Genomic DNA, 14,320 nt, shown 5'->3' on the forward strand with positions numbered 1-14,320 from the left:
AATTTCTCCCCACATAAAGAAATTTGTAAATTCACAAATAGCTTGGAATAAGATAACATGGAAGTATGTGTACTAAAATGAGGAAACACCAATGTTGAGTTCAAGAAAATATCATTACATATTAATTATGGGGGGAATCAAAATGTCTACTTTCTGGATTGAAATGAACAAGAAAATTAAACATTTTTAAGTGCCTATTAACTATTAAGTTGATGGCATTTGAGAAGATGTGCTTAAGAGCCACAAGGAAGAATATTAAGTGGAAAAAAAAAAAAAACCACTAAAATTAATAGTTACATAAGACTAAGGGGAAAAAACTTTTTGAGTGATGCCTGTAGTGAAATGAAAAGGAATTAAGAGCAACTTGACATGGAAGATATCTTTGGCCCCTCAGAAGTTACAATGTATCTAACATGTGATCGCTCTCAGTGAACCATGACTCAAATCATTCAGTCAGGAACAAAAGACTGTGTGAGAGGTTAATTTGCCTACATAGCAGTAGTGAGCAAAATTAAGCAAAGCCCAAACACACAGAATAAAATTACAGGTCAACTCAATAGCCATGTGTCCAAGGGATGCCAGGACCTATCTCATTAGTGAGAGGGAATTATGCATTTAAGGCACCCTAATCAAAGACCCCAAACCAGGAAAGAAGAAGAATCCAACAATGAAACTCCAGTACTCCAGGAATACTGAATGAGCAATACAAATTGATATTCCCTTGACTTTCCCTAAAAAAGAAAAAAATTAAGATACACTTGGATAATTTAAACATCTCCAGAGAAAAAAATAAATATAAATCTCACACAAAAGGCAGGCACACAGTAAGCTGAGAAAAAGAAATTTATAAAGTCTACCCTCAGAAGAAACACAAACTAAAAAACTAGCCTTAATAAAGTAAGTTGCTTTGATTCTTAAGTTGGAAAAGGCAACTGAAAATCCCTGATGTTCTCTAGAAAACAAGCAAACTTATTGCAACAGGTCTCGCTACTAGAGGAGTCTAAATATCTAAATGCTTTTCTCCAACCAGCCACTAAAAGAACCAAAACAAATCAAAAACGACTAGATGAAGCACTCAAAGGACCAAGCCCTCTGTAATCCCTGGCAAAGAAATTGTGACATATATTTCTACCAGTTAGAGTGACGGTATAAAATAAGGACCTAGCATTTCTACTGAATTCTAGAGATGTCTTCCTACAAAGCAAGTCTACCTTCAGTACTCGCTTGCTCAAAGCCTTTTCGTGAGCTCCAGGGCAAAAACAGGGCTGCAGCTCCAACTCCCTGAGATGGTCCTTGTCTTCTTCATTCTAATGTCCTGCCACACGCATCCCTGCACACCAACCATACAGAACACTGTGTATGTAGAGTCATAAGGACACCAGGCTGCTTTACACCCTTCTCTCTCACACCACACTCTCCACCCAAAGGCTGACCCTTTGTCACTTGGGAAACATACATCTTCTTAACATCAATTTAAGCATTCCTTTATTTATACTCTGACCTCGTCCTCCAAATAAATTTAGCACTCATTCCCTTATACCACCAGTGGATTCTGCATTCTCCTTTATTTTAGCACCCTTAACATTTTCTGCCTGGATTGGTTTAACATAGCAGGCTCTGGCCCAGTAATTGAATTCACCCCTGTTACATAGTATCTGCCGAATGAACTAAATTAATAGAATGGAATACAATCACCACCACATGCTTTACTAAACATACCTATGATGGGAATCTGGATAGTATACCCTTCTTTGGATGCTAAAGAAATGAAATCATTAAATGTCACTTTTCACATATTTTCTTTGGTTACTGGTTAAACTCAGCACTTCTGACAGTGTTATATCAAGTGGGGCAATGAGTCCTTATTTATCACTTTTTCTATAGGATCAGCCATTCTATAGCAAGTTTGGAATTCCACTATGACAACCACTTTGAGTTTAGGTGCTATTGTTTTAAAACCTCTTTTGGAAATATGGTTTTATTGATCTTTTTTACTTTACTGTCATAAAATCTCTGGTAGATGGGTGAGGTATATCATCCCCATTACATAGGTAAAGAGTTTGTTCTATCCAAAACAAGATAGTATCTTAGAAACAGGACTAGATTTGAACTTAGGTCTCTTGAGATAAGAAACTATGGAACATATGGATACACACACATGCACACAAACATACACACTTTGTATTTCAAGGCAAAATACAGATATTAGTAGAAAAAACATTTCCTAATATCAGTATGAATTTTTATATTCCTGTGCAAAATACAAAATACTTTGTGCCAACAAAGGAAGAATATATTGATTTCATCACCTTTATCTTCTGATTCAAATCTAAATATGTCTCGTGAGAGACTTTATACCCAGATGCCCCTATGCACATGCCTTAATCTTCTAAAAACACTCAATATCAGCACGTAATTTTTAAGGCCATTTTGAAATAAACCACTAAAACCAAAAAAGAGGATTTCACACTAAATTTTATATTGAAATAATTCCATATATAACTAAGAAATATTTTAAATATTTGGGGAACATGTTGAAATAGTTTGTCATGTTGCATGTGTTTCCCATCTCAAATGCCTTCTTTTGACCACACACACGAATGCTGTAGAATTGGTAATCTGGAACACCCAGAGACCCTCTGAAATATTTGGTTTGGAAGGATATGGAACAAATACATATTTTTAAATAAACAGCAACACAAATGTTGCAAGCTTTAACCATAGAAAATGTAGAGAAAAGGCCTGCTCATTTAAAAGATATCTTTTATTTGATATGTATCTGCTCTAACACTGAAAATTATTGATAAACTCTGGTCAGTAAATTGGTAGAGTTAATTCAATGGAACATTTATTTAGCACCAAATGCATACAAGGCAGCATGTTGAGGGCCACTCTGGGGTATACTAGAAGGTTTGAGCGGGTCAAGGGAATAAGATAGGTATATAATAAAATAGAATGTATTAAGTGCTCCTGAGAGTATAAAATGCTGTGTCAATCCAGAAGACTGATTGACTTCTAACTAGGGTGAGACAAGCAGTTTCAAGGAGAGGACAAGATTTGGGTGGGACCTTCAAGGATGGGTAAGATTCCACCCAGTGGGTTGGCCTAGAAATGCTTCTAAGGCCAAGCATTAGAAGAAATGGTTGAATTCAGGGACTGATAAGAACACCAGTTGGGATGGAGTCACATAGGAATCAATAATTGGCGAAGGGAAGAAAAGCCTGGGATGGGAGGGAGGGTTAGACTGTGGAAGGTCCTGGGGCAGCATGATGATCAAGGCATTCATAAAGACTGCTATGGCAGCAGTCAGGAGAGTCTAGGATGGAATGGAGACCAGCTGGGGGCAGAATAAATATTATATGAGAGAAAAAGGAACACAGCTGGAAAAATTTCAAGGCCCTTGTTAAAGGATTCCACGTAAAGCTCACCGACCGAGCCACTGCTCACTGTAATCTGAATTGCACTGTCGTGGCCCATGATGTCTGCCTGGCTCTCTCTGACACACCATGTTCAGGATCACGGTGCAGCCTGTCAGACACTTAAGGCGATAGCTCATAAACGTGAGCGAAGCTGACAGTTTTCCTTGAGACCAGCGCCACTTGTGCCAGGCATTCGACAAATCATTTGTGCTGTGCAGCTGCAACTTGCTCCCCAGGGAAATCAGAAAGCGCACCTCTGCAACATCATCAGCCCCTGCTGAGACAATGTACGAGAAGTCAGGGCTGACTTCAGCCAGGCTGCACAGCTTCACTATGGATTGGTAGGATGTTGGACCACTGCCCTAGAATGCTGGCATATACACAAGCGTGTTCTCAGCGTCGTCCAGGGGTAGTGGCTCCCTTAAGACACCGTATTCAAATGAATCATTTCATAAATAACAAATGGATTATGAGCATTTTTAAAATGCCTGATATAGTCAACGAGCAGTTGAAATCGTTACCTTTTCTACTATAACCGACATTCTCTGTAGGTCCACGGGCTTGGCACACCTTACATTGGCTCAAGGAAGCCTTTTAAAGAGGCACAAGTATATATAACAGACCTAGGAATTAAAATGTCTGAAGATTTTGGTTATGGATAAACAGGTTTATAGCACATTTTCCTTTAATAGCTATGACCTATAATCCTGTTTTAGATATCTGTTTTTCTTTGTTACAGATATACAACTGTCTTTCTCACCGGAGGCACGCCCTAAAACCAAGCCAGTTTTTAAACCACAATGGATCAAAAACTATGCTAGTCCTAGGGAATTACCTTTTTCCTCCCATTTCAAAATGTATTAAAAAGTTAGGAGCACATTTTAAGGCATACACATTCAAGGAAACCAGAATGAATCTACAGGTTTACAATAATCCCCTATTGATATCTTGGAGATTCTCCAATTTACATGAAAACAAGATTAATTTTATAATTTGTAATAGACAAAACAGGCATTTGACTGGACAGTTGAAGAGTTGAACGCAAATGTGCAGATTTGTCAGCCATAAGCTGATCAATAATTAAAATGGAGTTCACCTCCATGCTGTGATTTCAAAGTATGACTACAGGTTTCCCTAAGTTTTCCTAAATATGTGTTAAAGCTGAACATCTATACCATAATAATATTCATTAGTAATTGTACCCTGTTGATTAACAAGCATTCTGGAAAATTTGAAGGGGAAAAAAACCCACCCACCCACATAATTAGGACATGTGTTTACTTAATAATCCTGAATATCACTATGAAAAACACACCACTTCAGTGAAACCTAAATGACTATATTTAACTGTTTAAATATTTTAGCAATGCATCTGAGTTGTGATGTTTTTCTCCAACACAGAACACACCCATTAATAGCCTGGAAAAACAAAAGCATGCTGATTCTAGGAGCTGCTTAAAATCTGAAGCCAATCTCTAAGAAATCCAGCCTGAAGATCACTTCCTCCCCAGAGCCGGAGAACAATACAGAGAACATGTTGCTTATTCATTTCTTACCTTTTTCCCTTTCCTTTTCCTATGAGCAGGTTTTGTATTTTTCTCCTTTGGTTCTTCACTCATCTTTCCTTTAAATCAGGTGAGTTTTTAAAGGACAGGAGATCGCTGCCCGTATTCCAACATCCAAAACCAGGACAAAGAGTCAATGCATTGAGACCAAAGTCCATTTACGGGTGCTCCCCAGGCAAGCTGCCGCTGCTTAAACACAGCTCCTGCTGCTCTCGGAGGCGCCGGCGGCTAATGTAGCCCTGCTCAGCTTTCCTCCAGAAGAAACTGGGTGTTCTCTACATCAAACAGTCAATTATTCTTCTAACGAAAATCAATATTTTAGCCTTTCATTCTTAACTAATCATTACCCTGAGACAAATCTTGACAAGACTTTGTTGCTTGTTCCTCCACAGTGATTCCAGCCTGTAAATGGTGAGAAAGAGAAAGAGAGAGACACACATACACGCACACACCCTCACACACACAGAAATAAGCTACAGACTGCTGACAAGTCTCTAAAGCCTTCCCAGAGGATGATTTGCTGCTTTTGCAGGCTGGGAAGCTGAATGTAAATTGCTCTCAGTGCTGCTGATAGCCTCCCATTCTAACACATGTGTTGAATACATCAGGCATACCAGAAGAGGAGACTGCGGTCAGAGTGATAAAAGATCAGGTTACTGTTTGCAAAAAAAAAAAACACACTCAATAATTCAGACAATAAAAGAGACCTACTATCACTGGAAAAATCAGTGGCTCCACTTTCTAGGTGATTACTTTATATGACAAGCAGAAAGATGGACAAATTGCCAATCTTCACCTAAAATTTCTAATGAAGGGTTAATCACAGAAAGTCCCCGTACCTGATTTGTCATTATTCATATGTAGTTATTGACTATACCATGTGTGTACCAACCGATTGGCCAGCAAGAGAACCTCCAGAATATTCAGGGAATACTCAGAGCAAAATGTCTCTGTGGCAGAAACATTCCGTGCTTCTTGACTGTTTTTAAGGCCGCGCAGGTCTCAGATCACATTACAGACTCCTCAGCTGCCCTAACCACACCACAAACCCACATTCTACGGGGCCTCCACCTGCGCCCCAGAGCCCGTCTACCTGGAAGGCTTCACACCTGGGCAGTAACTCGCTCATAACATCTTCCATCCTTTTGAACTTAGCAACCATCAGAAGCTGTCATTTAAGCATCTTTTGAAAAGTACCAGATACATCCTGACTCAAGAAGCTTCCAGGATCCAGCAGAGGCAATCACCAAGATTTAAAAGGGTCATTTTGAGTAGATAACTGACGCAATTTGAGGGTAGGAAGGTGGGGTTGGAAACAAGTGTTAAGGGGAGAAGAAAGTGGGGGGCAGGGTCAGATCAATCCCTCAGGGAACAGAAGCCAGAAATAAATCATGTTATTTCCCCACCCTAACATTTTTATTCCAGAGAAATTCAATTAAAATTAATATAAAGCATGGCCTTGCAGAGAAAGCAACTCACGGAGGGTTAATTTTAAGTGATGTAAGCTGGAGGACCAAACACTGGTACAAGGAAATGATGCTAAAATATGGAAACAAAAGGATGGACGTGTTTATAGTAAGCAATTTCCCATTCTTTACCTATCACAGAAGGGGGTTTATGTCTACTTGTTATGAACATTCCGACCCGTATGCCTGGAGAAACCAACCACCCAGAAAGACCTTGGCAGGAGGGACATCTGGGATGGTTTCACCCATGATGGAGAAGGCCAGAGACATGGATGCAAATTACCCTTGAGAAAGCCACAGGAATTTTAGGAACTGTGATTTAGCTATTTGAGCTACTTTCTACCATTAGGATCGCATATTATTTAATTATAATAATACACATCTCAATAAGTCTGATGTGGCCAGAATTCTGTATGGTATCAGGCACCTAACTTTTGTGTTCGGAGTTTCTGCTCAGACATTGAACTGCTACCTACCCACACTTGCCATTTCCTGCTGCCATTCCATTATGTTCCTCTCATCATGCAGTAAAAGGTGAAAAATCATAATATGTAAGAATAAACTTTTCAACATCAGTGAGTCAGCCCTTGCTCATCTTCAAAACGTAGGGAAGTCTGGAGAACCCACAGCTCTGAGGACACCCGTTTCACCTATTTACTTCATTCTGGCAAGCCTGGCTTGTTGGATGTGTGCATTTTGAGGGAGGAGGTGCTTTACACAAATGCTATATAAGCTTAACAGTCCAAACAAGTGGCCTGAAGTCAGACTTTCCCACCTCTCCTTGCATTCTTCACTAGTCAAGGAATGCTGTGATAACCTCCATCTATAGTAGAATCCTCACTTTGATTATGGGAGTCGGAAGATTTACTGACTCTTCATCGCCTCCTCAGAAAAGTCTTTTTCAACAAGTACTTACTAGTATCCATAGGTGTGAGCTTCTTTTATAGAAATCATGGATGTACAAAAATTGAGATTAAATTTAGTCTGTTCGGGTACAAATTTACAAATTAACTGAGAGTGTAAAACATACAAGAATACAACTATCATGAAATTGTCTGGCCAAGTACAGAGCACAAGGATGTGTTTGAGGAAAATGTCATTGTACTAATATTAAAACTACAGATGTGTGTTTAAACTGAAGCAAAATTTAGGAATTGATGGAATGGATTTGAGTTCACAGAAGATGGATGAATCTTTGACTGGGGGTCACTGTTTGCCCATTTCTTTGATGGAGCACAATCTTGACTGTATTCATTTAGATATACTACACTCATGTTACAAGCTAAAGTGCTCTCTGCTGGTTAGATAGATAAAAAACAGGACTTGTAAAGAAAGGATTATGTGGCAAAAGTCTACAAAAAATCATTTTAAGGAGAAAGTATCCTTCCTGAAATTAAAACAAATCTGATTAAATATTTCAAGTTTTCACACTGTATAATCAGATCTGATAGAAAATTCAATTTCAAAAATTAACTTTAAAATGTTGAATTGTTTAAAGTACATCAATTAAGTTATAATTTGATAATAAAAGTATATAATATATATCACATTATATACTCATTCTCTGTAACTCAGTAAATTCTAGGCTTACAACAGAATAAATAATTCCATCTCTAAAATTCTATAAAGCAAAAAGAATTTCCTGTGTTAGGGTTAAGGCTTTAATCATCATAAAATCAACAGTAATTTAATTTCAACAATATAACACATATTTTTACTCTGTGAAGTTGGATAATAAAATTTCATGTAAAGGTTGAACAATTAAGGCAGTTGAAAATTAATAAACATATTACTTGTTTAATGGTGTTTCTGTATACCTGTACTCTAAAAATATGTGTTCACAGAATACTGATGGTTTTTAATATGCTTGAAATAATGCAATGCATTTTAAGTTAAAACTTCTCTGGCTAAAACAGAAATCTGATTGATCCAAAAACATCCTAAAGATGATCACTTTATCCAAAAATGTTACGTTTTAATTACTTTCCAGTGGTAATCTCTCTTTTATCCAAATTAGCAAACTCCCCCAGCCCTTAGAAGAAGTTAAATTTAGCCTAGGAAAAACATGTATAAGCTAAATACCCTGAAATCATCAATCTAGAAACAAAGCCCATTCTGTCACTTCACCAAACATACATACACAAACCGTAGCTGGACTATAAGGTTCCCAAACATGACTCCACGTAACTGACTGCCTAATGAGAGTTTACTCCAGATAGAGATGATCATAAGCTAGTTGATACAGATCTAGTAAGACAGTTCTATTTTTAAATCAAATAACTCGCATAAGAGGACAACAACCAGGGCCAAGTTAGGTCTCGTAGAACAGATCTATTTTTAAAATGAAAGTGGCTTACCATAGGAGTAATAGTGGGGCTTGGGATGGGAGGAAGCCAACTTCTGTAAGCTATACACTGCATAACTTCACGTGAAAACACTAACACAGTATCTTTTCTTGACTAAAATTAAAGTACAGTATATTAAAGTTAAAAAAACAACAACCTTCTATTGAAGACCAGCAGAAATACCTATATGAATAGTCTAATTTTATTTTTAAGGCTGGGACGTCACGTACTTACTGTAAGTTACACTGCTTGTTGGCAAGCTAAGGCAGTGGCTAAATCTTACCAACAGCATATCCTTAACAGGATTCACTAGCAGTCAATATTTAAGATACTCTTAAAGAAAAAATTACAGGAAAATAAGCTGTCTTTCTGGAAACCATCCTGAATACTTGGAGATGTGTTCCTCTCTTTACCCACCTGAGGCCCTGAGAGGGAAGCATGTGAATTACCATAGCAGAGCTGGACCTCTATGGACTGCTTCTCTGCAGTGCTTTTTTTCCACAATACCAGGATCTCCCAGAGAGTGTAAAGTGAAGCCCAAGTGAGGCTGGAGATGATAATCAGTGGTAAGCAAAACTTGCTTTAATACAGGGGTTCTTAACCAGGGGTCCATGAACTTGAACCGAAATTTCAAAAAAACATTGTTCTTGTGGGGACATGTTGGTGTAGGTGTGATATATTTATTAAATACTACACAGTATAGTGTGGACTTAGTAAGGGGGCCGTGGTTTTTACCTGACTGGCAAAGGGGTCCACGGAACAAGAAAGGATAAAAAACCCTGCTTTAATAGTTGTATGTTTACTTGAATTTAGAAAAAAAATTTTTAAGTAGGTTTCTTCTGGTGTATCTCATGGAAACTTCACTCTGGAATTCCAGTATTTACCTTGCCCTATTTGTGTGGAGGCCTGCGGAGAGGGAACCGGGACAAGTGTGTCAAGACAGGGGAAGCAGCTTCATAAGCAAACATGGCCAGGCTTCTTCCCACACATTTGGGTTTTTTTAGAATACAGATGGTCCTTTGGTGCCCCACCAAAACTGCCTCATCCTCACTCTTGTTCACTGCCTCATCGTCAATTGCCAATACTTTTCCATCACCCCAAAGAAAAACTCCATACCACACATTAACTCCCCATTCTCTTCCTTCACCTGGCCCCTGGCAACCTGTATTCTAATTTCTGACTTTGCAAATTTGCATATTATGATTATATCATGGAGGTGAGACCATACAGTATTTGTCCTTTGGTGTTTGGCTTACTTCACACAATATGATGTCTTCAAGATTCATCCATGGGAAAGAGCCACAGCTCAGTGGCTGAGCGCTTGCTTCCCATGTACAAGGTCCCAGGGTGAATCCCCAGTACCTCCTAAAAAAAAAAAAAAAAATTCATCCATGTTGTGGCATGCATCAGCACTTCATTCCTTTTTACAGCCAAGTAACATTCCATTGTAAGTATCCATTCAATGATTGATGGGCACGTGGGTTGCTTCCACCTTTTGGTAATTGTGAATGCCACTATGAACACCCGTGTGCAAATATCTGTTCAAATCCCTGCTTTCAATGATTCTGGATATATACCTTGAAGTAGGATTGCTGGGTCATATGGTAATTCTATACTTTCTGAGGAATAGTCAAACTGTTATCCACAGTGGCTGCACCATTTTACACTCCCATCAACGATGCACAAGTGTTCCTATTTCTCTACATATCCTCTCCAACACTTTCATTTTCTGCCTTTAGAAAAGTAGTAGCCATTTCTATTGTGTAAGAGAATGGTACATCGTTGTGGCTTTGATTTGCATTGCCCTAATGGCTAATGATATTGAGCACTGTCTCTCACGTATTTATTGGCCATTTGTATATCTTCTTTGGAGAAATGTCTATTCAAGTATTTGTGTCATTTTTTTCAAATTGGGCTGCTCATCTTTTTGTTGTTGAGTTGTAGGAGTTCTTTATATATTCTGGATATTAAACTCTTATTAAATTGATGGTTTCCCATTCTGTAGGATGTCATTTTACTTTCTGATAAAGTCCTTTGATATACAAAGTTTTCAATTTTGATTAAATCCTATTTATCGGTAAGTGGACTTGGCCCAATGGATAGGGCATCCGCCTACCACGTAGGAGGTCCGCAGTTCAAACCCTGGGCCTCCTTGACCATGTGGAGCTGGCCCATGCACAGTGCTGATGCACGCGGGAGTGCCATGCCATGAGGGGGAGTCCCCCACGTAGGGGAGCTTCATGCGCAAGGAGTGCACCCTGTAAGGAGAGCCGCCCAGCACAAAAGAAAGTGCAGCCTGCCCAGGAGTGGCGCCGCACATGCAAAAAGCTAACACAGCAAGATGATGCAACAAAAAGAAACACGGATTCCCAGTGCCACTGATAAGGAAGGAATCAGTCACAGAGGAAAGAGCAGTGGACACAGAGAGCAGACAACTTGGGGGGGGGGCATGGGAAGGAGAGAGAAATAAGTAAAAAGAATAAATCTTGCTTAAAAATCCTATTTATCTATATTTTTTCTTTTATTGCTTGTGCTTTTGGTGTAAGTCTAAGAAACCACTGTCTAACGCAAGATGCTTCCCGATGTTTTCTTCCAGTTTTATTCTATAGTACATATATTTGGGTCTTTGATCCAGTTTGAGTAAATTTTTGCATATGATGTGAGGTAGGAGTCCACCTTCATTCTTTTGCATATGGATATCCAGTTATCCCAGCAATATCTGTTGAAGAGACTACTCTTTCTTCAATTAGTGGAATAGGCAAACCTGTCAAAGATCAATTAGCTAAAGTTGTGAGGGTTTATTTCTGAACTTTCAATTTGATTCCACTGGTCTGAGTCTGTTTTGCTGGTACCACACTGTTTTTACTACTGTTGCTTCATAATAAGTTTTAAAATCAGGAAGTGTGAGTCCTCCAACTATATTCTTCTTATTCAAAATGGTTTTGGCTATTCAGAGCCACTTACCTTTCCACAGGAATTTGATGACGGTCTTTTCCATTTCTGCAAAGAAGTGTATTGGAAATTTTATTTGAACTACACTGAATCTGCTTTTTGCTTGGGGTAGAATTTACATCTTAACAGTATTTTGTTTTCCAATCCATGAATGCAAAATGTTCTTCCATTTATTTGGGTGCTTTTTTATTTCTTTTAACAATATTTTGTAGTATTCCATGCATAAGTCCTTTACAAATTTGTTTAAATTTATTCTAGACATTTGATTTTTTAGTTGCTATTGTAAATGGAATTTTTTTCTAGATTGCCTCTTCACATTGTTCATTACGAGAGTATAGAAACACCACTGAAGTTTGCTTGTTAATCTAATACCCCACTGTTTTGCTGAATCCATTTTTCAGCTCTACTAGCTTTTGGTGGGTTTTTCAGGATTGTTTATGTATGGAATCATGTCTTCTGCAAATATGGAAAGGTTTACTTTTTCCTTTCCTATTTGGATGTCTTCTTTCTTTCTCTCACCTAATTGCACTGGCAAGATGAATAACATGTGGTGACAGTGGGCACTCTTGTTCCTGCTCTTAGGGGGGAGAGCTTTCAGCCTTTCACCATTGAACATAATGTTAGCAGTGCGTTTTTCATATATGCCCTTTATCATATTAGGGATGTCTCCTTGTACTCCTAGTTTTCTTTGTGATTTTATCAGGAAGACATGTTGATTTTTGTCAAATGCCTTTTCCACATCAATTGAGATGATCATGTGTTTTTCACCTTCTATCTATTAATGTGGTCATTATATTGACTTCTTACACTGAACCACTCTTACATACCTGGGAAAATTCACACTTAATCATGGTGTATACATTTTTAATGTGCTCATGTGTTTGGTTTTCTAGTATTTTGTTGAGGATTTTTGTACTTATATTTATGAGGGCTACTGATCTGTAATTTTCTTGTGATTTTTTATCTGACTTTGGTATTAGAGTGATGCTGGCCTATAGATTGAGTTGGTAAGTGTTCCCTCTTCAATTTTTGAAAGAATTTGAACAGTATTGGCATTAATTTTTCTTTGTTTGGTAGAATTCACCAGTGAAGCAATCTGGTCCTGGGCTTTTCTTTGTTTGGAGGTTTTCATCATGGATTCAATCTCTATTTGTTACTGGTCTCCTGAGTTTTTCTATTTCCTCTTGAGACAGTGTAGATAATTTGTGTGCTTCTAGGAATTTGTCCATTTCATGCACACTATCTAATTTGTTGGCATACAATTGTTCATAGTATTCTTTCATAATCCTTTTATCTTTTTTCCTGTGGGGTTGGTAGTAATATATCCCTTTCATTTCTGATTTTACCTATTTGCATCTTCTCTCCCTTTTTTTTTGGCAGTCAAACTACAGGTTTGTCAATTTTATTGATTTTTTTCAAAGAACTTTTGGTTTCATTGGGTCTCTATTCTTCTATTCTCTATTTTGCTTATCTCCACTTTAATCTTTGTTATTTCATTCCATCTGTTCACTTTGGGTTTAGTTTGTTCTATTTCTAGTTCCAGGTATGGGGTTAGGGGTGTAATTTGAGCTCTTTCTTCATTTTTAATGTAAGCATTTAGGACTATAAATTTTCCTCAGAGCACTGCCTTCTCTGTGTCCCATAAACTTTGATATGTTGAGTTTTTTTTTCACTTGTCCCAAGATATTATATTTCCTGATTTCCTATAGGAGTTCTTCTTTAACCCAATTGTTGATTAAGAGCGTGTTGTTTAATTTCCATGTTTTTGTGGATTTTCCAGTTCTCCCTTTGTTATTGATTTCTAGCTTCATTCCATTGTGGTCAAAGAAGATACTGTGTATAATTTCAATCTTTTAAAATCTACTGAGACTTGTTTTGTAACCTAACATGTAGTCTATCCTGGATAATGGTCCACGTGCACTTGAAAAGAGTCTTTATTCTCCTGTTTTGGGGTGCAGTGCTCTGTACATGTCTGTAAGGTCTAGTTCATGGTATTGTTCACATTCTCTAATTCCTTATTGATCTGTCTAGATGTCCTATTCATTGATGCAAGTGGTGTGTTGAAGTCTCCAACTATTATTGTAGAGGAGTCTATTTCTCCATTTTTATCAGTGTTTGCCTCAAGTATTTTATGGTTTTTTTAAAAATTACTTTTTAAAAAAAATTTCTCTCCCCTTTCCCCCCTCTCTCCATTTCTGCTCTGTGTCCATTTGCTATGTGTTCTTCTGTATCCATCTGCATTCTTGTCAGCAGCACCAGGAATCTGTGCCTTTTTGTTGTGTCATCTTGCTATGTCAGCTCTGTGTTTGCAATGCCACTCCTGGGCAGGCTGCACTTTTTTTCACGCAGGGCAGTTCTCCATGCACGTGGGGCTCCCCTATGCGGGGGACACTCCTGCATGGCACAGCACTCCTCGCGTGCATCAGCGCAGTGCATGGGCCAGCTCACCACATGGGCTAGGAGGCCCTGGGTTTGAACCCAGGACCTCCTATGTGGTAGGCAGATGCTCTATCAATTGAGCCAAATCTGCTTCCCTCCTCAAGTATTTTGAAGTGCATAAATGTTTATGATTG

Source organism: Dasypus novemcinctus, chromosome 6 (assembly GCF_030445035.2).
Source record: "Dasypus novemcinctus isolate mDasNov1 chromosome 6, mDasNov1.1.hap2, whole genome shotgun sequence".
In the NCBI taxonomy this organism is placed as follows: domain Eukaryota; kingdom Metazoa; phylum Chordata; class Mammalia; order Cingulata; family Dasypodidae; genus Dasypus; species Dasypus novemcinctus.